Genomic DNA, 25,843 nt, shown 5'->3' on the forward strand with positions numbered 1-25,843 from the left:
ATAGACTACTCTGTGAGTTATGAATGTTGTCTTAGGTATGTCCTTCGGGTTCATCTTGATCTAGTTGTATTCAGAGAAGGCGTCCATGAAACTTAACATGATGTGTCTGGAGGTAGCATCTATCAATTGACCAATATTGGGGAGAGGGTATGGGGTCATTCGGGCATACATCATTCAGATCAGTGTAGTCCACACACATTCTCCATTTGCCGTTAGACTTCTTCACCAAAATAACATTAGCTAGCCACTCCGGGTATTTGATTTCTTTGATAATTCATGCTTTGAGTAGCTTCTCCACTTCTTCGTCTATGGCTTTTCGCCTCTCTGGGGCGAAATTCCTTCTCTTCTGTTTGACTGGTTTTCTGTTGGGTTGACATCCAAGCTGTGCATTGCTATGAACTCATGTAGTCCAAGCATGTCTCTCGAACTCCAGGAAAAAACATCTTTGTACTCCCGGAGCAAGATCATTAGTCTTTCTTTGAAGGACTCCCCGAGTCCTAACCCAACTTTCACCTTCCTGTTAGGACTGCTTTCATCAATCTGGATTTCTTCTATTTCAACTGCAGCTTCGATTTTTGCTTGTTCTTTATTAAAAACCTGTTATGGATTAAAAATTAAGGTATATGATTGTTGTATTTATTACTAAGGAACGTGAGCTTCGAGGCTCGATTTGATTGCTCTTGCATTTTGTGACTCAATCTGCCTTAACAAGATGCCTACGTACCTTGCTGATTGCCAAGGATCGTCAAAGAATGTAGTTCTGATTGGTGGGGGTGAGACCCCTTATATAGATGTTGGGAGTCCTTGAATTGGACTTGGTGTAGGAGACTTGGTGGTCAAGTCTCAGAATTAGAATGGACTTTGGAGTCCTAGGAAGTAGGAAGCTGATTCCCTATCCTATCAGGTTCCCTGGAGGACAATCTACAAGGATTTATATCTCCACTAGGACTTATCTTAATAGCTGTTTTTCTCCCTTATTAATTAATTATGAAATTAATTAATATTCAGGGTTTTGGGCCTTCTTTGTTCCATCAGGCCTGATCTGGTCCATCAGGCCTGATCAATGTGTTAACATTTTTTGTCTGAATGTCATACATATTTTTATTGGGCCTTGTAGCCCAAATCATGTGTAATATTTAATTACATAATCAGGATTTATTTATTCCCTATCATTTTCCCCCCAACTTTTGGGAAACCATATAAGATTTCGCAAAAGTTAAGTTCATTCATTCCCTTACAGGGTATCATTTTGCGTAAAGTGTGGAGCGACCTACACATTTACAATGATTTACCTTTATCCCTATTACTTAGGAATTATCTTAATTTCCAGGAATTTTCCCTTAATTTTCTGGATTTTGCCTCAATTCTGGGATTTATTCTTAATTTTCTGGATTTTTTCCTCAATTTTAGGATATATCCTTAATTTTCTGGATATTTCTCTTAATTCTGGGATTTATCCTTAATTTTCTGAATTTTTCCCTTAATTCTGGGATTTAAATTTAATTTTCTGGATTTTTCCCTCAATTCTGGGATTTATCCTTAATTTTATGGATTTTCCCCTTAATTTTGGGATTTATCCTTAATTTTCTGGATTTTCCCCTTAATTCTGGGATTTATCCTTAATTTCCAGGAATTTTTCCCTTAATTTTCTGGGATTTTTCCTTAATTTTCAGGAATTTTTCCTCATTTTCTGGAAATATTATTATTTTTCAGAAATTTTTTAAGGAATTTCCTTATTTTCTGAAAATATTCAGGAATTCCAGAATATAGAATTCTTTTTCAGAAAACATTTTTTCCTTTTTCTCTCTCTTTTCTCTCTTTTTTTACACCTGCTTCGACCAGGATCTTGTTCGAATTAGCCTCTATTGTGCCCTGGTCGACAGGATTTCGAGGAGGATTCTTTCGAGCAGGAATCCTGGTTGAATTTCGGCCTGGATTTTCATATATATATATATATATATATATATATATATATATATATATATTTCTAGTAGGAAATTTTTGATCAGGATTTTCGGTCAGAATTCCTCGTCTTGACCGAATTAGCCATCCTTTTAAGCCCTGGTCAAAATTATTTCGACCTCACACCTTTTGATCAGGATTTATACGTCATTTTTGGTCGAATACGATTTGATTCTGGTCGATTTAACTCTCCTTCAAGTCCTGGTCGAAGGTATTTTCGACCTTGTCCTTTCGACTAGAAATTGAATTATAATTCTGATCGAATGGGATCAGGATTTTCATTTTTTTTTTAATTTTTGAAATAAACAATATCGTGGGCCCATTTTTCTGGGCTTAAATTTGGGCTATCCCCCTTTTTTGACTGGGTTCTCCTTTAATTCAAATATTTGGGCCCTTTTCCGGGCTTATCTTTATTGGACTCATTCTTGGGCCCCTTTATTCAACTGGGTTTTTGTTTTTGAGCCCATTGTTTTAACTGGGCTTCTCTTCCACCCTTTTTCTTTAAAAATATTTGGGCCTCAAACTGGGCTTTTTGTATTTGGGCCTTGGCACTGGGCCTTTTTAGCCCTAAACACTTGGGGTTTTCAAGATTTTTCTAGAATTGGGCCATATCCCTGAGCCCAATTTCCTGGTTCTTCTAAGGTTTTTTCTGGATTCTTCCAGAATCTTCAAAAATTTAAATTTTTCACTTAATTTTTCCAAGAATTTCTTGGATAATTCTAGAATCTCCTTATTTTTGGGCCCAAATGGGCTTTTTTAAGGCCCAAATTACCTCTTTTTTGGCTATATAAAGGTGGGATGAGAGTGTGATTTCCTCACACTTCTCATTTCACTTCTTCACTCAATCTTCCATTCTCTCCCTCTCAACACTTCTCTTCCTTTACTTTTCCAGCCACCCTTCCTTCCAAAGTTTCCAGGTTTCTTCATTCTCTATTAATGGCAGATAAAGGTGCTGAGAGAGCGGCCAAGATTGCCTCGGCTTCAAAATGAGGTAAGGATATCGAAATCCGCTTTTCTTACATGTCTCTGATCGATATGATTAATACTAGGGGGGACGAATATCCCTCCACTACACATCTCGACTCTTTTAATCATTGCAACACTTGGCACAACATAGATTACCATAAATTAAATGCACGTTATAATGTTCTTCCTCCCCATAGATTAGTTCCAGTTTCTGGTGGCGATCGTACCAGCCACTGGAAACCCGACACTCTTTTTATTTACACAGATGCCCTCGATGCTGGGCTTAGGTTCCCTTTTCATCCCTTCATTCCTCATCTTCTAGCTGATTTACAAATTAACCCATGTCAGCTTCCTCCAAACGCTTGAAGGAACATTTTATGTTTTATGGTTTGCTGCCTTAGGGAAGGTTTTCCCCTATCCGTAGCTATTTTTAGAAAAGTTTTTCAATGTTACAACAGTTCTTCTGGTAATTGTGGTTGGGTCTATGTTGAACAAAGGCCCAAGTGTAAGCATATCTTTAACAGCGCCTCTATTCCCGATAATAACCAAAATTAGAGGAATAGTTTTGTCGTGTTAAGGTGGGAGAATGGAGACTAGGGCACACTCTTCAGATCTTCCTTCGGGAAGGTTAGTGATGGTAGCCTCAAATTCATTCACTTAACCCCCGAGGAAACTATCATTTATAATGAGCTTACTCGGGATGACGGTACTACTACCAGCTGGACTCTTTTAGAGGAGTTCTCCCTCATCCACGTGGGGCTATCCTCTGTTTCTCAACAGGGTATTTTTCTTCCCTTCTCAATTTTATTTCATTTCATGCATTATTAACACCACTTATTTTGTTTTTTCTTTTGTTCTGCAGCTGCTAAGGAGATCAATGAGGATAACGTGCCTCTCGTTGAGGAGACTGCTAGGATGAAGAAGGCTCATCTTGCGGGCCTAGATACTCGAGGAAAGGCTATGGATCCTAGTTTCCTACGGAAGCACAAGAAGCCCATGGTGGAGGTTCCAGCTGAGGGAGCTGAGGGCCATAGTGCCCCTATCACTACTGCTGCTCCTGCCCATGCTGCTACGGGCGCCTTTTAGCCTCTTTGGGGATTCCGCTGAGGGGATACCGTGGTTGGATCCACGAAGCATGCCTGGGATTGGTCTTACCATGGCATAACTCCCAAGGACTTCACTGATGTGGTGGTTACTCCTGACTTGGAGCAGATAAAGCTCATGGGAGCTTAGTCCTTAGCCTCGGTATGATTATTTCTTGGAATTTATTTTTCTTTCTTACTTGTGGCATCCACTTGCCTTATAATTTTGTTTATTGTTTCGTTTCAGTCTAACGCCTACTTCCAAGGTGCTGTGAGGCAAGCTGAATCATTGAAGAGTGCTTCTGACAAAGCTGATAATGCCCTCAGGAAGCAGCAGAAGAAGTATGCTGCTTTAGAGCGGAAGCTGAAGCATAAGGAGGAGGAGTTATGAGAGTCCAATGCCGAGCTGGTGGTACTTCGGGCCGAGAAAGATAAGGTGATTGATAACTATCTTGACTCGGAGGAGTTTACCCAGTCCATGAGGGTAAGGGATGACTCACTCTTTCCTGGGTTTTTTAGGACTGGTTGGGACACGGCCCTTGGGACCGTGAACGAGGCTTGTCCTGATATTAACCCGGTAGACTATGTCTGCCCTGATGACGAGGCTTTGCTGCAGAGGTTTCGTACCCAAGTAGTTATCTCGGATCATATCCCTCAGGACCCGCTTCTTCCTCCTCCCGAGTCTTCTTCCAGGCCTGCTGAGGATGACAACTCTTCCTCCTCCGACACGACAGAGGCTTCGAGCGAGAGCGGAGGAGATGATGATATGGATGCCGAGGGCACCTCTGCTTCTTAGAACTTTTCCAGCCCTGCGCGGCTTATTCATTTTATCTTGTCTTTGAGATTTTATTTATCAGACTTTGTTATATTTATTCGAAATACTTTTATTTATCAAACTTTATGCTTTAATCTTATGTACTTAGTTTACTTGCCATGTCATAGAGACTAAAACATATTTTAAAAACTTTTTGAATTTCACAAATTGTTGGGATTCATCCCTTACACAGATCTTAATAAACCTTAAAACAAAACTAAAATATGTAAATCCTAAGCAAGCAAAGCTTCAAGGTGCTTTTCAACCTACTTGTCATCTTGAAAAGTGAGAATCATTCTCAATCGTTTTATACAGAGTAAACCATTAGGTTTTGTGCATGCCAAGTTCTCAGGATTTTAAAACCATCCATAGTCTCCAACTTGTAGGTTCCTCTACCTTGAACACTCTTGATCTTGTATGGCCCTTCCCAATTTGGGGCAAGCTTCCCTTTCTGCCCTACACTAGAAGCTTCTACCTTCCTCAAGACTAAGTCGCCCTGTTTAAAGAACCTTTCTTTAACTCTTAGGTTGTAATAGAACGAAGCCTTTTTCTGATATTCCACTATCTTCGCATATGCCTCATCTCACACTTCATCAATTAGATCCAGGGCTAACCTTTGCCCTTCCTCATTTTCCTCAGCATTGAAAGCTTGAATCATGGGGAAGGAATGTGATATCTCTAAAGGAACAACTGCTTGTTCCCCATATGCCAACATGAAGGGAGTTGCTCCAGTCGTGACTCTACAGGTAGTCCTATAGGCCCATAGTATCGAGAGTATTTCATCCACCCAGTTATTCCTCGACTTCTCGATCCTCTTCTTAGTCCATCCAGGATTATTCGATTCGCCATTTTCGCTTGCCCATTGGCTTGCGGGTGAGCCACAGAGGTGAATCGTAACTCAATTTCATTCTCCTCACAATACTTCTTGAATTCCTCATTGTTGAACTGTGTTCCATTGTCAGTGACTAGGATGCGGGGAATTCCATACCGGCACATGATATTTTCCCACAGAAATTGTGCAACCTGCTTAGCTGTGATTTTGGCCAAAGGCTTGGCTTCAATCCACTTAGTAAAATAATCAATGGCTACGATCAGGAACTTCCTTTGTGCCATGGCCATGGGGAAAGGCCCCAGTATATCCATTCCCCACATAGCAAAGGGAATGGGCGAGTTGATGGAGGTCAGCATCTCGGGGGGTTGTCTAATGACTGGTGCGTGCTTCTGACAGCGGTCACACTTTTTCACATATTATTTGGCATCAGCCATCATTTCTGGCCAATAGAAGCCTAAACAGGTTATCTTATGAGCTAAGGCCCTGCCCCCCAAGTGTTGCCCACAAATACCTTTATGTACTTCTTCAAGAGCCAAACGTGCCTCATCGGGCCTGAGACACCTTAAGTAAGGAACCACGAAAGATCTTTTATACAGGATTCCATCTATCAAAGAATATCTTAGTGCTCGAATAGTCAATTTTCGTGCATCAATAGCATCGTTTGGCAACCAACCGGTTTGAATGTGAGTCTTAATGGGATCTATCCATGACGTCCCCAGACCTATAGGAACTACAAGCTTAACATCAATGCTCCGTGTCTTCAGAACGTAGAAGTACACACTTCCTGAACTTTCCTCTATCTCAGATGAAGCAAACTTTGATAATATATCTGCCTTAGCATTTTCCTTCCTCGGAATGTGTTCAACATGGCATTCATCAAATTGGGTCATCACAACCCTTACTAGGCAAACATATTTAGCCATCGTATCATCCCTTGCCTCAAATTCTCCCTTCACCTGGGATATGACCAGCTTCGAGTCTCCATAGACTTTTAAGTTCTTGACTCTAAGTGTCCCTGCTAAGCCAAGACCAGCTATCAGAGCTTCATATTCTGCCTCATTATTTGTGGTTGGGAAGTCTAACTTCATGGCATACTCAATTAAGAACCCATTTGGGATTTATAAAACCAAACCTGCTCCACTTGAATTTGTTTTTTATGCTCCATCAAAATAGAGAATCCAGTATTCTTTCTCCTTATCAACCTTTTCTTTGTCCTCCTTATCAACTTCCTTGTCTTGAGGTATGGTATCTTCCTACCCCCCGACTTCTTGGTTGGGTATGGTGCATTCCACCATGAAGTCAGCCAATGCCTGGGCTTTTATCGCCATTCGTGGCTTATACTTGATGTCAAATTCTCCCAACTCTATTGGCCACTTAATCAGCCTCCCACTAGCCTTGGGACTATGAATGATATTTCTCAGGGGTTGATTTGTTAGCACCTCAATCTTGTGAGCCTGGAAGTAAGGACGCAACTTTCTTGAAGCCATTACCAAGGCTAAAGTAAACTTCTCAATAGTTGAATAATTCAACTCAGCCCCATGCAGAATTTTACTAACATAGTACACGGGTTTCTGGATTTTCAGTTCCTCCTTAACCAATACAGCGCTCAAGGCATTCTCTAAAACGGCCAAGTATAAGTATAAAACTTCATTAAAAATTGGCTTGGCCAACAACGGGGCCTGCGCCATATATTTCTTTAATTCCTCAAATGCCTTTTGGCTTTCCTCACTCCATTCAAAATCTTTGACCTTCTTTAAGGACTTGAAGAACGACAAGCACTTGTCCCCTGACTTGGAGATGAATCATCCCAGCGCAGCAACCCTTCCTGTGAGCTTCTGAACATCTTTGATAGTTTTTGGTGGCTTCATGTCCAGGATTGCCTTTATTTTATCAGGATTGGCCTCGATTCCTCTCTTGGAGACCATTAATCCTAAAAACTTTCAAGACCCTACTCTGAAAGCACACTTCATGGGATTCAATATTATCTTATGATATCTCAGGACCTCAAAAGCTTCCCTCAAATGGGTTATATGGTCAGTCTTTACTAGACTCTTGACTAGCGTGTCATCAACATAGACTTCCATGGTCTTGCCAATAAGATCCTTAAAAATTTTATTTACCAACCTTTGATAGGTGGCTCCTGTATTCTTGAGACCAAATGACATAACAGGATAACAATAAACACCAAAGTAAGTGATAAATGATAAGTTTGGGATGTCGTCATTGTGCATCTTGATCTGATTGTATCCACTAAATCCATCCATGAAGCTCAGCATCTCATGTCCAGCAGTGGCATCTATCAAAGTATCTATCCTTGGTAACGGGAAACAGTCCTTAGGGCATGCGTCATTCAGATCAGTGAAGTCCACACACATCCTCTATTTCCCATTGGCCTTCTTCACCATTACAGGGTTTGCTAACCATTCTGGAAATTGTATCTCCTCAATGAATCCAGCCTCTAAGAGCTTCTCTACTTCCTGTTTTATAGCTTCTTGCCTCTCTGGGGAAAAACTTCTTTTCTTTTGCTTCACTGTCTTCCGATTTGGATCCACATTCAACTTGTGAGTAATCAATTCTGGGTCTACGCCTGGCATATCAGCTGCTGACCATGCGAACACATCACTGTTTTCTTGTAAAAATTTCACCAACCTCCCTCTAAGGGGCTCCTCTATTGTGGCTCCAACGAAAGTCACCTTCTCAGGATCCTCGGGAGCTAAAGGAATCGAGACCAAGTCTTCTGCTGGCTTCCCTCTTTTCTCATCATTCTCTCGAATATCCAAATCTTCAATAGGCAGGACCTGCCCCCCATCTCCATCTGCCCTCAGTGAGGCCACATAATAACTTCTAGCCATTTTTTGATCTCCTCTTTCTTCTCCAATCCCATTCCGGGTGGGAAACTTCATTACTGAATGGTAGAAAGAAGGGACTGCCTTAAAGGCATGTATCCCTGTTCTTCCCATTATAGCGTTGTAAGTCAAACTAGCCTTCACCACCATAAAGTCCAACATCTGTGTTGCTTGCCTTGGTTCCTGACCTATGGTTGTTGGCAACTTGATTATCCCTTCCACGGGGCACTCTACTCCAGCAAATCCATATATCGGCATATTGGTCAGGGTTAGTTGAGAATCATTATAACCCATCCTTAAAAAGGTGTCATGGAGTAAGATATCCACCGAAGCACCATTATCCACTAGGACTCTCTTGACCGGGCTATTTCCTATTATCGGTGTTATGACCAGCGGGTCGTCATGAGGAAATTTCACACCCTCTAGGTCAGAATCATCAAAAGCCAATGTTACTTATGTCCTGGCCCTTTTAGGGGCTTCTCCAACAATATGCATAACCTCTCTAGTATATGCTTTCCTGGAGTTCCTGGATAATCCAACAGCAGTTGGTCCTCCAAAGATTGTGTTTATCACAGGCCCTCGAGGTCGCGGCCCTCCAAAAATTGCATTTATAACCGGTCCTCTAGGCTGGGGATTTCGCCCCCGATAGTCTTGATCCCTCCTATAATCTTCAAAGTTCTTCCTTCCATTGTTATTCCTATCCCCTTCTTCTCCAGTGTATTTGTTCAATCTTCCTTTTCCAATGAGGAACTCAATTTCATCTTTCAGTTGTCTACACTCATCGGTGTCATGACCAACATCTTTGTGAAATCTACAATACTTGTTCTTATCTAGCTTGGCAGGATCAACCTTTAAGGGCTTAGGCCAATGAATATCTCGATCTTTCTTGACTTCCATCAAGATCTAGCTTCTAGGAGCATTCAGCTTAGCGTATTCAGTGAACTTTTTCCCAGGTCCTCCCTTCTTGGGGGTTGAATCAGGGTTTTTCTCGGTTCTAGGATACTTGTCCTTAGCGATATATTCTAGGTCAGTTTTTCGCTTCTTGCCTCCAGTGGGCTCATTACTCACTATGGTCTTCCTCATGCTCTCTTCCACCTTGATGTACTTCTCGGCCCTATCTTGGAGCTGCAATATGCTTTCAGGGGGGCGATTGGACAAGGACATCCTGAAGAACTCATCCCTAGTACCTTGTTGCAGTGCTATTATGGCTACCTTGTCATCAACGTCCGGGACTTTTAAAGCCTCCTTTGTGAAACGATTTAGGTAGTCTCTCAAGGATTCCTTTGTTATGCTCATGAGGGATGCTGAACTTTTCTCATGAACACTCCCACTGATGAACTGCTTAATAAAAGCCTGACTTAATTCTCTGAACGACCCAATAGAGTTTGGGGGAAAACGACTATACCACCTTTGAGCCATACCCGACAGGGTTTGATAAAAGGCCCGACACTTAATAGCATCATTCACGGGCTGCAACAGCAGTGCATTAGAGAATATCCTAACATGATTAGCGGGATCTCCCGTGCCATCATAAGCTTTGATAGTTGGCATCTTGAACTTCCTTGAGATATGGGCATTCATTATTTCTTCAGTGAAGGGCGGAGTAGGATCATCAGGATCTCCAAGGGGGAGAAGATTGCTTGGATCAACCCTTGGGATAACAGCCCTTCTCTGTATTGGACCATCCAGATCTATGATAGGAGGAGGATTTTTCCCCCAAGAGGTAGTAGGGGTCTGGTGGTCTGGTGCGCCTCCAAGTCACGCTTCAGCCTTTGAATCTCAGCCTCATGAGTCCTGATCCTTTCTTGCACTTCTTGGGGATTTGTCCCTTGGGTGCTCCTAGGAAGTTGGCTACCATCAGTCATCGGCTCTTTGCCAGCACGTCTCCTTCTTGGGGCTACTTCATCATCCGAAGATTCGGAGTCTCTCTCAGTGTAAGGACCAGAAAATTCTTGATCCTCAGGGATAGGAGCCAAACCTCGTATGTAGGGGGCGATGCCCTCGTGCTTCACTCCGTCCAGCATGTCCACTTCCTCCAACCTCGAGGTAAAGGGGCATCCCATAAGGGGGTTAGTAGTCACAACAGTTAAATACTCGTACCCAATGGATCGAGAATTCACAGGTGCATGTAGTTGTTGAACTTGGGGATTCATACCTTGAATAGCCGAGGGAATCGTCCCTTGTGGCTGAGGTTCGGTTACCCCTATCTGGGCTTCTCCTTGGGTGGCTGCATAAGTTGAATGAGGAGGTACCTCCACGGTTGAGGAAATCACTTGGGTTATCCCCGATGGTGTTCCTTCCTCAAGAGCTCTAATTTCTCTTCGTGTTCTCGCCATGGTTGTTGTTGTGCTTTTCCACAGACGGTGCCAAATATTATGGATTAAAAACTAAGGTATATGATTCCTGTATTTATTACTAAGGAACGTGAGCTTTGAGGCTCGATTTGACTGCTCTAGTATTTCGTGACTTAATCTGCCTTAACAAGATGCCTACGTACCTTGCTGATTGCCAAGTGTAATAACCCCAATTTTTGAGAAATTTTGAAACCCTTATGAATAGTGTTTTTGCTGAACGAGAAAACTTTTCATGCCACGCTATGTAGGGGTTCTGTTATTGATCTTATGGGATATTATTAGTACTCTATGTGGTATATAAGTGTATGTAAAGATCGTCAGAATCCAATTCCGAACACTTTGATTTTTCCCGGAAATCCACAAGATATGGAGAGAATTGAGTATAAGGTAACAGGATAAAAAGGATTTAAATTAAAGGATTATAGGAGAGGATCATAGAAGGAATACAATATATTGAGAAAGGTTAAGGGAACCTAAGTAATAAGATCCCGGGTATGATCCCTCAAACGATAAACGAGAACGAAAGATAAGCGAACCGTAAAACAAATAAGTGACCAAGAGACAAGCTTGTACAAGAAGCCAGGGACTGTGACATCATCAAACCACAAGGTGTGGACAAGTGGGAGCATTATGACATGTGCAAGGTGACATAAGCATGACATGGGAAGGAAGGAGGTGTGGTGGCTTTGTAACCACACAAATTCAAGGGCAAGAAGGTAATTGACTAAAGCAAGCACAAAAACCAAGCAACCAAGCCAAGCAAAAATCATTTTCATCAAAAATCAAAAAAAAGCAACCAAGGCTTTGTTCTTGAAGCTCTCGGCTTTTTACTATTCATTAGGCAAGAATTTTCAAAAATTCAAGATCCAAGCTTCCTAAATTGGTGAGTAAATTCCCTAATCATCTTCATGCTTAGTTAGGGCTATACCATGAGTTTAAGCCATCAATTCCTTCTCAATCTTCTTCATTTAATCAAAGAAGAAGACTATGAATAGTGTTTTCAAGTTTTTTAACTTGAAGTTTTCTTGTTTTTCTTGAAGATCCAAGCTTTCCTAAGACTTCTCAAAGCTTCTTAAGGCTTCCTAGCTCATCCCACCACTTCAAGGAAGGTATACCATTTCCAAACCCTAGATCCCTATGTATTATAAGATGATTTTGATTAGTAGGATGATATTGTAGCTTGTTGTTGTGATTTAGAGTTTGGGATTTGGAATGGTAGTGAAATGGAATGGTAAATGTTGTGGTTTTGATTAAAAGAACTTAAGTATGGTTAAATTAAGCTTAGGCATAAGTATAAATGATTAAATTGAATTGGTTGGGGTTGTTATGATGTGATGAGGATGGATGTTGGTTGTATGATTGATTTGGGGTTGATTTGTGGTTGGTATTGAATGGTTTAAAATTTGGGAAATCGCGTAAACATAGCCGTCGTAACGTCCGATTTTCTGTAGACTGTTTTTGTGCATAACATTAGGACCCGACAACCCCCTGCTAGATTATGACCACTGCCATGTTTAGATAGCTCATGTTACGAGCTTCGTTTTGATATATAGTTCGTTCGATTCCGATGCACGGTTTAGGAGAAACGACCATTTCAAGTAACTGCGTTTCGCGAACGAAACTCTTTCCCTCGCCTTACTTTGAAACATAGGTTAAAGACCAAAAAGGGTTAATTAATGTATGAAACATTTATGGTAAGTGTGTTAGGCAGTTGGTAAGACACTCGCGAAGGAATCGCTTTAAAACTCGTAAAGGTTAAATTATTAAAAATGGTGGAGCCGAGGGTACCCGAGTGACTTAAGCAAATCAGTGAGCGCAAAACAAGCGTTAGAGTCTAAGTTAGTTAAAGTATAGATTAACAAGTGATTTTGGTTTAATTCCAACTTACTTGTTGTTTATAGGTTACCAGACTCGTCCCGAGCCTTTTATCACCCCAAGTCGCTCAGGCAAGTATTCTATCCGTTATACTGTTGTTGTGATGTATACACTTGTATATGCATTATCTTGCGATAGATGCATGTTGGTTATTTAGCAAATTCTTGCGATATATTGTAGCATGTGATATGGTATATATGCATGCCTGTTTCATATTCTTGAAATATATATCTGTTGGTTCAGTTGATAATACCTATGCTAGAGGATAGCGGTATCTTGCATATACCCTCAGTGTAGGGACCCAAAGGTGAAAAAATTTTCTAAAACCGGGAGTCGAGGATCCCGAGTAGATTTTGTATATATATGGATATGGATATATATATATATATATATATATATATATATATTTATATATATATATGGTTATAGTTTTCCAAACTATTAATCGAATAAGGTTTATTCGATAACTTTAAACTTTATTTTAATTAATGAATATTATTTCGAATATTCATTCGAGGACTTATGACTCCTTTTATTTTGTTATTTGAATATTATTTGAATATTCATTCGAGGACTTATGACTCAGTTTATATTATTTAATGAATATTATTTGAATATTCATTTGAGGATCTATGACTCCGATTATTTGCTGAGATATATTCTGTATTTTATTAAAGAATAATGTCTCGATAATCAAACTTATTTTCGATTATTCAAATGAAGATGATACTTTCATATAAGTATATCTTTGGTTATTTAATACTCGTTTCAAGTATAAATTTTAATACTTCTACTTCAATTATTTTTATAAAGATTATTTTTATGGGAATATTATTTAATTAATAATATTCAGTCATTTTCTAAATATTCTGGGGACTGATTTACTTCATTAAATCAGCTTTACTCCAAACACTCTATAAAGTGTTTTCGAGTCTTCAAAATGATTTTTAAAAGTTAGAGCGGATCCCAAAACTCATTTTTATATTTAAGATCTTCCTTTTTAAGGGGATTTAAATACTCGCTTAAAACCTGAGGGATCCGGCTCTGTGGTGTATTTTATATTCGCAACAAGGTTGCAGTTTTGGTAAATGAATTGATTACTTACCCAACGTTCGGGAAGTAAGTCCATCTATTGAGTCGGCATAAGCAACATGGGCTCAGTGGGCGTCCATGATAGTGTAAGTGGCTCAGTGGGAGTCCATCAAATGCATAAGTGGCTGAGTGGCAGTCCAGCATAGGTCCTAATGCGGCCAGGGTGATGACCAGTGGGGAATTCGTCCATCTACTAGTAGAAAAGGTTACTAATGGGTATCTTTGCCTGATCAGCAAGATATCTGGTTTATGCCAAAATTCTTTTCCTTTCCAAAATTCATTGGATGTTTCAAACTCTGTTCATACTTTACATAACAAAGGTTCCAGGAAATGTTTAGAGATATATATATATGTGGATATATATATATATCGGGACTAAATAAAGTATCTCATAACTTTTTCATTCAATAATATTTCAAAGATTGAATCTATTCAAATCTTGTCTTGTAGTCTCATCTATGTGATGAACTCTTGAAACTGATTATAACTTGAACGGTGGTAGTTCAAGTAGTATTGGGAAAGATATAAGTATATTGGGGTATTTGGTAACCTCATCTTTTAAACTTATATCTAATTAATAATTGTCTTATGAATGACAAAGATTTTCAGAAAAACGTTGAGACAAGGTTAGATATATGAGATCACCTTGCAACGATGTTTTTTTTATATACAGTTATACACTGGGACTTTGTGTATATTATGCATGGAAGAGGACTTCCAATATTTTGAAGTATATATGTATATATACTGAATATTTTGCGACTTCATCGCATTAAGATATCAAACTTGGTTCATTTCTTTTGACCAAGACTTTCATGAGTATTAAGAGTAGGCTCATATATTGTTAATCATTATACATATTATTTTGGTGGGCTTGCTGCTCACCCTTGCTTTCTTCTTTCATCACACAACAACAGATAGAAAAGATGAACAGAACCAAACTCCCGATTCGCAAGCGATTAGGAGACGTTCCGCAGATTTCTAGAAGCATTGATGCCGCCGTAGCTGAGGTAGGAACTACCAATAGGCTAGGCTTTATTATTTTGATGGACCAGATTTATTTATATTTATGAATTGTAATAATGGCAAAGAAATGTAAATTTATTCAGAAAAAACCTTTTAAGGTGTATTGGCAGATAATTGTGGAATAAAATGACTTGTGGTTATTTTTGGATGTTCATCTCTGAGACTATAACGTGTGGTGTGTGTGTTTATTGTGGGGTCACAGTACAAAGTAGTTGAGTAATTATTAAGATTGGGTGTTATTAGGGGAAATGGAACTCGTGACGACCCGGATCCCCGACCCCGGATCTGGGGGTGTTACAGAAATGGTATCAGAGCTAAGCGTTATAAACCTCAGAGATGATGAGACGTTAAGATAATAAGTTAACTAAGATAATAAGAACTCTTGCCAAGTTCATAGTCGGGCTACCTAACGTAGCACCGACAGTTAAAACCCTTATGGGAACCCTTATAAATATCGTGATAGAAGCGTAGTTCGTTATCGTATATGGTAGCGGGACTCCGAACCCTGAGGTTGAGGAGCAACAACGCGATGATGTTTTATTACTTATTGGAGATTAGATTGTGGATCCAATGGAGCGTCCTAATGCAGGACCGGATAATGTTGATGTTGAGGATATAGCGGTTGAGGATGTTGTCCTAGAAGGGATAGTTGCTGAGGAGGATCCCATGGAGGATCCTGACAAGAATGAATAAAGGACCACTGATGAATTGATGACCATAAGTAGGTCGACTACCAGAGGTAGGATTGGTCGATCACTACCGGAGGTTCGTTCAAGTTTGTAAAGATAGTAGCCCCCTTTAACGTGGCTTACTCGTAAGACTGAGAAGTTCGAATGGACAGAGAAATGCGAGAACAGCTTTCAAGAACTGAAGCAAAGGTTGGTGACGGCCCCTATGCTGGCGTTGCCGGATGGAAAAGGAGATTTTGTGAAGTGTAGTGACGCTTCGCACAAGGGCTTAGGGTGCGTGCTTATGCAGCACGGTAAGGTAATCGCGTACATGTCAAGACAATTAAGGTAGTATGAAATTCGATATCCCCGCTCATGAGCTTAGGCTCGTGGCAATAGTTTACCCTAAAGATTGGAGGCACTACTTGTATGGAGAGAAGTGCGAGAATTACCTAAGCCATAAGTGCTCTAGTACATTTTCCCGTAGAGAAAGCTCAACATACGCCAGAGGAGGCGGTTAGAGCTAATCAAGAATTATGATTGGGAGATTCTTTATCATTCGGGGAAAGCCAATATGGTGGCTGATGCCCTTAGTAAAAAGGAGAGACTCAAGATGATAATGTCTTTTGGAGAGTTTATAAGAGATTTTGAGAAAATGGAAATAGTAGTGAAGGTAACCGGAGCCGGTACCGAAAAGCTGTTTGAGATAGCAATACATCCTGAATTATTGGAAAAGATCATATTGTGCCAGAAAAAGTTATGAATGAAGGCAGAGAGCCAACAAATAGATAAGAGGTTAATACCGAGAAAGATGAGAAGGGAATAATGAGGTATTCCTACAGAATTTGGGTTCCAAATGTTCAAGAGCTTAAAGATGAGATCTTAGATGAAAGCTAGTTTGAGGAATAAGATTTAGAGCAAACCCTGAACGTGATAGTCAGGGAGGTCGCCATCAGGATAGAAGGAACCCATGACATAATGGAGTGGAAAATGAGGATTTTAAATTAAAAAATGACCCCAATTATGGGGAGTAGGATGAAACATTTCATACTAAGGAAACAAAAAGTCGAGTAAGGAAAGGAGACCCGAGATGGTACCCCTATACGGCAATTCATGGACCTGTCTAAAGAGAACTTAGACTATTATCCCCAACCACCACCCTGAGGAGACAGTACGGTGAGAAATTCTTTCAGGACCTTTAAGTCGCTAAGCTCTCAGAGTTCCATGGAACAAGCTGACCCAGCCGAGGTAAGAGCCTGGATAAAGGAAATAGAGGAATCATTTGAGATTCTAAATGATTGACGAACCACAAAGGACTGTTTTTGTCACTTACCCTCCTAAGAGAGAGGCCACTCGCTGGTGAAAGACCAAGAAAGGCACGGAGCCAGAGGTTATAATAAACTGATTTAAGTTCAGTCAATTGTTTTAGGAAAGTACTTCCCAAGGTTATGGAGATAGTGTAAAAGCTTTAGAGATAGAACAAAGGCAGACGAGTATGATGAATTATGAATCTAAGTTGTAAAAGTTATCAAGATTCGTTTTGAGGACACGAATCCAGAATGACGGGATGTATGAAATCAATGTTTATGTTGTGTTGGTCCATGAAATAATGATAAGAGAAAGGAAAATAAAAAGAAACTGAAGTGGAAAGGAATATAAAGGCAATAGAGTTTTGAGGAATGATAAGGGAGTTGGGTATGAGGAAACCCTAAAGACTCGTAGTAATAGACATAGAAAAGTATGTAATCATCAGGATGAGGGTGATATACCATGACATAAATTGATGGTTGAAGGTATAAGAGATACATATATATTATCCCCTGTAAGTTGGGAGGATTCGAAGAAACCTTGAGATAGTTCGAAGGATAAATAATGAGACGCGGATAGACTGAGGAGACAAGAAAGTAAGAAATTAAGAAAATTGGATGAAGGAAGTGACCTTCAAGAATGTGAAGTGTAAGACCGGTGGCTTGATACCCAGGAAGGGAGACGCCAGGTATGAAAGATATCCCAACATTGAGATGACTGTTGAGATAAACAACAAAAGTAAATAAGGATTTATTAAGAAGAAGTTCACGTTGAACACGACCAATATCTTCCAGATCATCCATGTGATCATTACCAAATCAGGAAAGAAAAGCGGATAACCATTTTTATCTTTTGGAGGCCATGTGGATTGACCTTAACTTGAATAAGGATGCTATTGTGAAATTCGGTATAGACTATCGAGGTGGAAATGATTGAATAAGATACCCTTATCAGGGATATATGACTTTATTTATCCATGGAAGGATGCTTGTACATTTTTAAAGGTGGAATTAAGGATAGAATATCGGTAACTTAAAACGAATCCTAGGGGAATGCATAAAGGTTGGCATTTCACCCTTAATAGGGATTATGAGTTTTGACAGTATGAATTGGAAAGGATTAAGGTAATAATAACCTTTAAGGATCAGTGGAGAAATTTTTCAGAAGTATATAGACAATGGTTCTAGTATTAGTAAATGGTATTTTGATATGCCCTGTATATAGGGAATACAGGAGGAACGATTGAAGGATAACCTTAGAGGTTTTACAAGGAGAAAGGAAATATTCGAAATTCTCAAGAATAAAAATGTTAATAAAGGAAATATGACATAATTATAATGATGCCAAGTGGGGCACGTGTTAAACCACGAGAAAGTATGGATCGAACCAGTAAAGGTCGAAATTGTTCAGGGCAATTAGGACCTAAGATAAAAGATGTTCTAAGTATGATTGAGAGTCAGTCGTGACAGTGATTAACCTCTAAAGATTGAGGCAATAACTTATAGAAAAATGGTGATATTTTTTTATTTACTCATCAGATATTAAAGAAAAGCATCTTCACATAAGCTATGATTGAAATGAGGTAGAAAATTATTTGGAGTTGGTTAAAATGACATTGACTGTAAGGAAATTGTACTATCAGGAAAGGCCAAAGAGGTGGCCGACACTTTAAAGGTAAGAGGATAATTATAGGCGCTTGTGCCAAAAGAATACAGTGATGATGGTTAAAGCTGTGAAGGTTGTATTATGGTTTGGAAGATTGATATTCCTTCTGATGACTGTGCAATACCCAACCGTAATAGTAGTTGGTAAAAGTTTAATTCGTGTAATCGCCATGAACGGGCTATCTATCTTAGAAGGTCCTATCTTGAGATAAGCCAGGACCATGTTTCAAAAAGGACTAGACGAACCTTTGAGTAAGTCTTCTATTTAAGGCATATGATTTAGAATGGTATTAACCTGCTATCGTTGCTTTGATTGAAACTCTTCTGCAATTTTATCTGCTTCATGTCATGTATGTATGTCAGGATCAGGAGTGTTCTTCATGAATCAGAAATGGTGATTATGTTACCTCCTTAGAAGGATTTGATACGACATGTATGGACTCCGTATGGTTAGCTATTAAGACTTCATGGAAAATGAATGACTACAGTAGGTCAGTGGTGGACCATAGTAAGGCAGCAATGATTCTGCGAGTATTGAGCTGATTACAGCCGTGAGAGTTGTATTGGAATGGGTGTTGAGATTGAGTACCACTAATCGGGTTGTGGTAGTGTATAAGTTATCATTGATAGACTAATTAAGTAAAGTATCTACCTATTGTATATTTATTCTTTCTTATCAATAGAGAGTCGTATTATTATACGAGGAAGGTTGCGGTGCAAGCATAGAACTCTAGTAACGATGATGTCTAGAATGAGATCCCAGGTTCGATTTTCGAAATCGAGGGAGTTTCAAAGGTGATTGTGTATAAGCTCGAGGAAGAGCATGGGTCCATAGAATGATGGACGGAATAGCAAATATTTAGGCATGTGAAATACGATGCTATAATACTTGATGTTGATATAAATACTCATATGTTTCGTTCTCCTATGACAAACCTCTATAGTTCAGGGGTAGGTTCCAAGCCAGATATTTTGTGGCAGTATATTTTTTTCATATATACAATTCTCTTCAATTCGTTCTTTTCTCTTCTTTTCATTTCATGTAAGCTGAGAAGAACAACCCTTCCAGAAAGGGGAGGTATTGCCGAATGACTATCTATCTGTGTGATAGAAGCCTAGTAGGATACCATCTATTGTTTAATTGTTTGTCAAGTACTAAAGGCTGGCCACCTTCTGTACTAACTATGCGATATAACAAATGTTCATGATCATAGTGATCTCTCAACAAATTCCTTTACTTCTATATGATTGATCAAACTTTGGGAAATAGAAACATCTGAAAAAGGAGTAGTAAAGTTATGGTGGTATTCAGAATGGAAGCACATTCGTGATACTAAGGTTGACGTGGTTATTAAAAGGTTATAGAACGCTAACGAGCAAAAGTATAACCCGTATAATATTAGGAACGGAAGGTAGTAGCGATTACGAACTGGAAAAGAATGGGTATTGAGAAGCAAAAGTTCTAATGATAAAAGCTATAATGAGAGTCTGTGCAATAGACTTGAAAGAATTTGGAATGATCACTTAATTCGGATTGAGTTATCTTACTACAATAGATCATATGTCATTATCGAGATGTCGCCTTATGAGATCCTTGAGGGAAGATAATGTCGATCTCCCTTATGTTAGGATAAAGTTGTAGAGCGCAAGATGCTCGGACCCGCAGTAGTCCAAAGGACCAAGGATATGATAGATCTAATCAGAGGACGGCTGGTAGTAGCCCAAGATGGACATGATAAGTATGTTGATTTGACACGAAAGGATAAAGAGTATGAAATAGGGGACCTAGTAATGTTATAGGTATCCCTTGGGAAGGATTGATGAGGTTCGGAAAGAAAGGAAAGCTAAGTCTACAATTTGTTGGACCCTTGGATATATTAAGACGTTTGGGAAGTTAGCACATGAGCTAGCCCTAACCCAGAACATGTAGCGAGTCATAACGCGTTTCACGTATCAATGTTAAGGAAGTGTAATTCAGATGCCAGATAAATAGAGGCATATGAGCGCATAGATATGCAACCCAACGTAACCTATATGGAGCAACCAGGAAGGGTTATAGAGTGAAAAGGAACAAGTGCTTAGGAGAAGGATTATCAAACTAGGCAGAGTTTGGTGGTAGAACCACAATGTAGAAAATTGACTCGAGAGTTAGAAAGTGTAATGCTAAGAAAGTATCCCCATTTGTTTTCTATCTGATTCTGGGACGGAATCCTTTTAAGGAGGGGAGACTGTAATAACCCCAATTTTTGAGAAATTTTGAAACCCTTATGAATAGTGTTTTTGCTGAACGAGAAAACTTTTCATGCCATGTTATGTAGGGGTTCTGTTATTGATCTTATGGGATATTATTAGTACTCTATGTGGTATATAAGTGTATGTAAAGATCGTCAGAATCCAATTCCGAACACTTTGATTTTTCCCGGAAATCCACAAGATACGGAGAGAATTGAGTATAAGGTAACAGGATAAAAAGGATTTAAATTAAAGGATTATAGGAGAGGATCATAGAAGGAATACAATATATTGAGAAAGGTTAAGGGAACCTAAGTAATAAGATCCCGGGTATGATCCCTCAAACGATAAACGAGAACGAAAGATAAGCGAACCGTAAAACAAATAAGTGACCAAGAGACAAGCTTGTACAAGAAGCCAGGGACTGTGACATCATCAAACCACAAGGTGTGGACAAGTGGGAGCATTATGACATGTGCAAGGTGACATAAGCATGACATGGGAAGGAAGGAGGTGTGGTGGCTTTGTAACCACACAAATTCAAGGGCAAGAAGGTAATTGACTAAAGCAAGCACAAAAACCAAGCAACCAAGCCAAGCAAAAATCATTTTCATCAAAAATCAAAAAAAAGCAACCAAGGCTTTGTTCTTGAAGCTCTCGGCTTTTTACTATTCATTAGGCAAGAATTTTCAAAAATTCAAGATCCAAGCTTCCTAAATTGGTGAGTAAATTCCCTAATCATCTTCATGCTTAGTTAGGGCTATACCATGAGTTTAAGCCATCAATTCCTTCTCAATCTTCTTCATTTAATCAAAGAAGAAGACTATGAATAGTGTTTTCAAGTTTTTTAACTTGAAGTTTTCTTGTTTTTCTTGAAGATCCAAGCTTTCCTAAGACTTCTCAAAGCTTCTTAAGGCTTCCTAGCTCATCCCACCACTTCAAGGAAGGTATACCATTTCCAAACCCTATATCCCTATGTATTATAAGATGATTTTGATTAGTAGGATGATATTGTAGCTTGTTGTTGTAATTTAGAGTTTGGGATTTGGAATGGTAGTGAAATGGAATGGTAAATGTTGTGGTTTTGATTAAAAGAACTTAAGTATGGTTAAATTAAGCTTAGGCATAAGTATAAATGATTAAATTGAATTGGTTGGGGTTTTTATGATGTGATGAGGATGGATGTTGGTTGTATGATTCATTTGGGGTTGATTTGTGGTTGGTATTGAATGGTTTAAAATTTGGGAAATCGCGTAAACATAGCCGTCGTAACGTCCGATTTTCTGTAGACTGTTTTTGTGCATAACATTAGGACCCGAGAACCCCCTGCTAGATTATGACCACTGCCATGTTTAGATAGCTCATGTTACGAGCTTCGTTTTGATATATAGTTCGTTCGATTCCGATGCACGGTTTAGGAGAAACGACCGTTTCAAGTAACTGCGTTTCGCGAACGAAACTTTTTCCCTCGTCTTACTTTGAAACATAGGTTAAAGACCAAAAAGGGTTAATTAATGTATGAAACATTTATGGTAAGTGTGTTAGGCAGTTGGTAAGACACTCGCGAAGGAATCGCTTTAAAACTCGTAAAGGTTAAATTATTAAAAATGGTGGAGCCGAGGGTACCCGAGTGACTTAAGCAAATCAGTGAGCGCAAAACAAGCGTTAGAGTCTAAGTTAGTTAAAGTATAGATTAACAAGTGATTTTGGTTTAATTCCAACTTACTTGTTGTTTATAGGTTACCAGACTCGTCCCGAGCCTTTTATCACCCCAAGTCGCTCAGGCAAGTATTCTATCCGTTATACTGTTGTTGTGATGTATACACTTGTATATGCATTATCTTGCGATAGATGCATGTTGGTTATTTAGCAAATTCTTGCGATATATTGTAGCATGTGATATGGTATATATGCATGCCTGTTTCATATTCTTGAAATATATATCTGTTGGTTCAGTTGATAATACCTATGCTAGAGGATAGCGGTATCTTGCATATACCCTCAGTGTAGGGACCCAAAGGTGAAAAAATTTTCTAAAACCGGGAGTCGAGGATCCCGAGTAGATTTTGTATATATATGGATATGGATATATATATATATATATATATATATATTTATATATATATGGTTATAGTTTTCCAAACTATTAATCGAATAAGGTTTATTCGATAACTTTAAACTTTATTTTAATTAATGAATATTATTTCGAATATTCATTCGAGGACTTATGACTCCTTTTATTTTGTTATTTGAATATTATTTGAATATTCATTCGAGGACTTATGACTCAGTTTATATTATTTAATGAATATTATTTGAATATTCATTTGAGGATCTATGACTCCGATTATTTGCTGAGATATATTCTGTATTTTATTAAAGAATAATGTCTCGATAATCAAACTTATTTTCGATTATTCAAATGAAGACGATACTTTCATATAAGTATATCTTTGGTTATTTAATACTCGTTTCAAGTATAAATTTTAATACTTCTACTTCAATTATTTTTATAAAGATTATTCTTTATGGGAATATTATTTAATTAATAATATTCAGTCATTTTCTAAATATTCTGGGGACTGATTTACTTCATTAAATCAGCTTTACTCCAAACACTCTATAAAGTGTTTTCGAGTCTTCAAAATGATTTTTAAAAGTTAGAGCGGATCCCAAAACTCATTTTTATATTTAAGATCTTCCTTTTTAAGGGGATTTAAATACTCGCTTAAAACCTGAGGGATCCGGCTCTGTGGTGTATTTTATATTCGCAACAAGGTTGCAGTTTTGGTAAATGAATTGATTACTTACCCAACGTTCGGGAAGTAAGTCCATCTATTGAGTCGGCATAAGCAACATGGGCTCAGTGGGCGTCCATGATAGTGTAAGTGGCTCAGTGGGAGTCCATCAAATGCATAAGTGGCTGAGTGGCAGTCCAGCATAGGTCCTAATGCGGCCAGGGTGATGACCAGTGGGGAATTCGTCCATCTACTAGTAGAAAAGGTTACTAATGGGTATCTTTGCCTGATCAGCAAGATATCTGGTTTATGCCAAAATTCTTTTCCTTTCCAAAATTCATTGGATGTTTCAAACTCTGTTCATACTTTACATAACAGAGGTTCCAGGAAATGTTTAGAGATATATATATGTGGATATATATATCGGGACTAAATAAAGTATCTCATAACTTTTTCATTCAATAATATTTCAAAGATTGAATCTATTCAAATCTTGTCTTGTAGTCTCATCTATGTGATGAACTCTTGAAACTGATTATAACTTGAACGGTGGTAGTTCAAGTAGTATTGGGAAAGATATAAGTATATTGGGGTATTTGGTAACCTCATCTTTTAAACTTATATCTAATTAATAATTGTCTTATGAATGACAAAGATTTTCAGAAAAACGTTGAGACAAGGTTAGATATATGAGATCACCTTGCAACGATGTTTTTTTTATATACAGTTATACACTGGGACTTTGTGTATATTATGCATGGAAGAGGACTTCCAATATTTTGAAGTATATATGTATATATACTGAATATTTTGCGACTTCATCGCATTAAGATATCAAACTTGGTTCATTTCTGTAACACCCCCAGATCCGGGGTCGGGGATCCGGGTCGTCACGGTCTTTCTTTCCACAATATCACTTCACTTAATTAATAATAAATAACCTTATGTTGTGACCCCACACTAACACACACCACAACCCGTTATAGTCTCAGAGATGAAATTTAAATAAGTACAAGTCTTTGAATCCACAATTTAAAAGTTATTACAACCCAAAATGATTACTTGATAAATTTACAGTTAATTGCCATTATCTGCCACAAGTTATAATTATACATAATTGATTCTCAAAAGTAGATGGTCTGATCTACAATAGATCTACCTCTGCAGCTATAGCAGCTACCACATCAACGGGAAGACGCGGGACGCTTCCCACGCGCTTGCGCTGGGTCTGCTGGAGTCTGGCCATTTTTGCTAACTGTTGTTGTGTGATGAAGAAATAAAGCAAGGGTGAGCAGCAAGCCCACCAAAATAATATGTATAATGATTAATAGTATATGAGCCTTCTCATAGTACTCATGAAAGTCTTGGTCAAAAGAAATGAACCAAGTTTGATATCTTAATGCGATGAAGTCGCAAAATATTCAGTATATATACATATATACTTTTCAAAATCTTGGAAGTCCTCTTCCATCCATAATATACACAGAGTTCCAGTTTATAACTGTATACACAAAAAATATCATTGCAAGGTGATCTCATATATCTAACCTTGTCTCAACGTTTTTCCGAAAATCTTTGTCATTCATAAGACAATCATTAACTAGATATAAGTTTAAAAGATGAAGTTACAAGATACCCCAAAATACTTATATCTTTCCCAAATACTACTTGAACTACCCCCGTTCAAGTTATAATCAGTTTCAAAGGTTCATCACATAGATGAGACTACAAGAGAAGATTTGAATTGATTCAATCTTTGAATATCATTATAAATAATGAAGTTACGAGATACTTCATTAAGTCCCGATATATAAATATATTCATATATATCTCCCATACATTTCCTGAAAACCTCTGTCATGTAAAGTATGAACAGAGTTGCAATATCCAATGAATTTGGAAGGAAAATAATTTTGGCATAAACCAGATATCTTGCTGATCAGGCAAAGATACCAATAAGTAACCTTTTCTACTGTAGATGGATGAATTCCTCACCGGTCATCACCCTGGCCGCATTAGGACCTCGCGCTAGACCGTTACCCGGCCACTCACGCGTTGATGGACTGCCACCCAGCCACTTACACATTCATAGACCGTACCCCGGCCTGTCGCTTATGCCGACTCAATCAGATGGACTTACTTCCCGAACATTGGGCAAGTAATCAAATTGTTTTCTCAAAACAGCAACCATGTTGCGAATATAAAATACACCACAGAGCCGGATCCCCAAGATTTTTGAGCGAATATTCAAGTCTCCTTAAAATGGAAGATCTTGAATTTGGAAACAAGTTTTGGGATCCTCTCTACCTTTTAAATTCATTTTGAAGACTCGAAAACATTTTTAAGAATGTTTGGAGTAATGCTGATTTAATAAAATAAATCAG

The sequence above is a fragment of the Apium graveolens genome, chromosome 8 (assembly GCF_009905375.1).
Source record: "Apium graveolens cultivar Ventura chromosome 8, ASM990537v1, whole genome shotgun sequence".
Lineage (NCBI taxonomy): Eukaryota > Viridiplantae > Streptophyta > Magnoliopsida > Apiales > Apiaceae > Apium > Apium graveolens.